This window comes from Limulus polyphemus, unplaced genomic scaffold, assembly GCF_000517525.1.
Source record: "Limulus polyphemus unplaced genomic scaffold, Limulus_polyphemus-2.1.2 Scaffold6715, whole genome shotgun sequence".
NCBI lineage: Eukaryota > Metazoa > Arthropoda > Merostomata > Xiphosura > Limulidae > Limulus > Limulus polyphemus.
In genome coordinates, this window is record NW_013672325.1 from 1,007 (window position 1) to 4,676 (window position 3,670).

The 3,670-nt window shown below is 29.5% G+C and overlaps 1 long non-coding RNA gene across 1 annotated transcript; it reads left to right on the forward strand.

Moving 5' to 3' along the window:
* The first annotated feature begins 265 nt into the window (after positions 1-265).
* On the forward strand, positions 266-3,606 carry LOC111089589. Its single transcript, XR_002613826.1, has 2 exons — positions 266-365; positions 1,471-3,606. It is a non-coding gene; the product is annotated as an uncharacterized LOC111089589 (long non-coding RNA).
* Positions 3,607-3,670: the final 64 nt, after the last annotated feature.

A 3,670-nucleotide genomic window follows, 5' to 3' on the forward strand; every position in this document is an offset into this window, starting at 1 on the left:
CTGCAACCAACAGCATAATTTGGTAACCTAGTGGTTTTCATAGTTTTAATGATTCCGCAATGATGGTTTTCCTGTTAATGATGCTGGAAAGTAAACACCATAGTTCTATCCTCCCTCTAGTTTATATTATAGACTTGAGGGCCGGAAAATACTCTGGGACACAAAAATTATCTATTTGTTGTAGTGAACACAAAGTAGTAATTATAGAAGTTTTCAACTTTATTTTTTAAAGACTTAGTTAACTTAACTTCTAACTCTTGGATTTTGTTTCAGGTGAAAGGACATCCCCATGTAGTGGCTTCCGTCATTAGTACTGTATATCGACACCTCACAGATTCTATTGAAAAACTCCCAGTGTGTCATAGGTGAGCACAAATATATTATTGTATTCATCCAATATTTTTAAAGCTGTTATTATCACAGTATATTAAATATCATTGTTATGATGTGTTTATTGAGATTGTGTACAATATTATGCTGTTTAATTAATACTATTGAAAGTTAAATGATATTGTTGTTGTATGCATGTGCAGGTCTAGAGAATATGAATTTTAAAATGTGGTTATTCTGTAAAAGCAAGAATGCTACATTATACCATCTTATTCCCATAGTAACAAACATGAACCATTTGATAACTTAGAGACAAATTCAGATTTGGTGTTTATTTTAAAGTTTTTAGACAGTAAGTTTAAGAGTAACAGATGTCCTGTTCTGGAACCAACAGCATAATGTGGTAACCTAGTGGTTTTCATAGTTCTATCCTCCCTCTTGTTAGTTATAGACTTGAGGGCCGGAAAGTACTCTGGGACACAAAAAAATTATTTCTGTGATATACATTAACATAATCTTGTCGAAACGTTGTACATTTATAAGAAAGTTTTCTTCATTGCCCATTCAAGGCATCTTCAAACTTTTATTTAATGAGTTGAACAGTTGAAAGCTATTTTGTTTATGTTAACAGCTATATTCTGCAACTCATCACTGTCTAGCTGTTAGATTGAACATCCTTTGTACAAACAAGATAACCTACTTATTTTACTGAATTGAAATTATGGAAATAACCACTTTTATGTAGAAGAAAAATGCTATTTTCGAGGTTGGTGATTAAAATATGATATAGAGTATGTCTTCTCTTCATGTTTGACCTATTTGTTTTTTTATTTTTTTTTCACACCTGATTATCCCTGGTGGTTTAAGTAATTTTTTAAGGTTTTATTTAGTCAGAAAATGTACAAAACAAACGTAATTTTAGTCATTGTTCTGAATTTATTTCCTTCTGGTAGACTTATAGTTTTAGCATAATTTTATAAAGTATATGAACACAGTTTTGTAAGTCAAACCATTTCCCAGTTTCTTGAATACAATATTTTGTTTAAGACTGATGGTTAATACCAAATTTTTTATAAATTTGCATGTGTAACTGTGTTTAGCCATCTGGTTACTATTCTGATAGTTTTGTTTGTTTTTCAGGTTATTGGATGGTAGGATATGGTGTGTGTGCATGAAGAGATGATACTCAGGTTTGTTTCATGATGTTCTGAACTTCTGTCTCCATAATTTATGTTCTCTATGATTGTAGATGTATCTATGGTAGATATTATTACATGTTAGGTAAACTTCTGCCCTCTAGGGAGTTAGATAATTTAACTTCGGGTTCTTTACGAATTATGTTGCTTACATTTATTATTTATAGGGAGTTGTTAGATAATTTAACCTCTGGTTCTTTACAGAATTATGTTACTTACATTTATTATTTATAGGGAGTTGTTAGATAATTTAACCTCTGGTTCTTTACAGAATTATGTTACTTACATTTATTATTTATAGGGAGTTGTTAGATAATTTAACCTCTGGTTCTTTACGAATTATGTTGCTTACATTTATTATTTATAAGGAGTTGTTAGATAATTTAACCTCTGGTTCTTTACAGAATTATGTTGTTTACATTTATTATTCATAGGGAGTTGTTAGAATAAAAACTAAAATATTGTACATGTACAACAGAAGATAAAAAACAAATTGGTTTTAAAACGAGGAATTATCTCCAGAAAGATTCTGGTCATCTTTCCATTGCAACAGTACTGTTGAACATAAGTTATTTGAACCATTTCATAAATACAAAATACCCTCAACTTAGTGATAAGTGTACAAGATTTGCTGAAGCTGTAAGCAAGCAACTCAATAAATCAAACTTGATTCCTACCATAAAATTAAGTTTTGTGTAGAAAACATTTGGATTATCTAAATTTGCTGCTCAGTGTTTCATGGTAGTATTATCATGTACACCATGGTAAAAATACCTAAACTTAAGATTTAGGTATTATATGGTTAACTTGAAAAGACAACTGATGTTTATATTAGCTAAACTGGTTTTTGATATCGGCCATGATTATTTAAGTTTTTGCTGCATAACCAGGAGATATGAATGCCCACAAAACTTTTGGTAACCAAAAGTTAAAAAAGCTAGTAATAAAATTTTCAAATCTTTCAGCTGTCCTCTAGCATCTCATTCTAACAATAATAAATTGTTGGGTTACAATACAGTAAAACAAGTTTTATTGTGAAGGATCTTCTCATAGCTTTGCATTAACTGTTTGTCCGTGTGCACTGTTATTTTCTTTAAAATACTTTTCTATTTGCATAAATAATATGGCTGACGATATTTCAAATCATTTGGAAGATTTGTGTCCATAAAGTTAGGACATTATTTTTTATATAGTAGTCCTGTTTATCTCTTGGTTATTTAAATATTTACAGCAACCTAGCATGATGAAACTGAATAGCACAGACCGTTAGAATAAACTGTGGGGATGTTTGGACAATAAGGTATTTTTTGCTTATAAATTCTAGTGCCAAACTTTTAATGGAAAAGTATAAAATTGGTTGTATAATTGTGGCTAGTTGTTATTTCTAATCAGTTTTGTTGCCTCCAGTCAACATTTGTGGTAAACATTGTTACATTTCTATTGGTGCTTTCTACATTTTACTAATTTCATACCTGTTTGAAAGTTTTATCAATTTAGTATGATTGAAGTTGAACTTATAATACTATCACAGTGAACACCATCAATGTTACTTTCTATTAGCTTAAAATGATTTGGTGAATTTTCTTTTTTTTTATATAGATTAAAACTATTTTGAAATGTGCTAGATCAATATTTTTACACAAGTTTTTCAAAATTATTGTGATTAAAGTTTATTTTTTCTTAAAGGTAACTATTCGTGGAAGTTATGCAAATAATGATACTGTTATTAGCTATATTTTTTAATGTTGTAATTTAGACGTTAACTAGAGGGTGCATAATTAGATTGAAAAGTTTAAATGTAGGCCTAGAGAGCTCTAAAATTTTTGAAGTTTGGGTTTCTAAGTAAATTCAAAAAGTAGATTATAAATACAGGGTTCTGTGAAGCATCACAAAGATAGTTGTTTCTAATCAGTTTCTTTCGGTTAGCAGTGAATTAGTATTTAATTTTTAGTTACTTGATTGATCAGCCATTAAGTTTTATAAAATAAGTTTATTTTGTAGTTAGTCTAGTGCAGTTAGTACCACTGTCTTTGAGCTTTTAGAAAATGTTAAGGAAGAAATAAAATTATTTTTACATGGACTGGACTTCAGTTATTTTCTTGAGATAACTTAAAAGAACAGTGTTACACTGGTGCTACTATAGC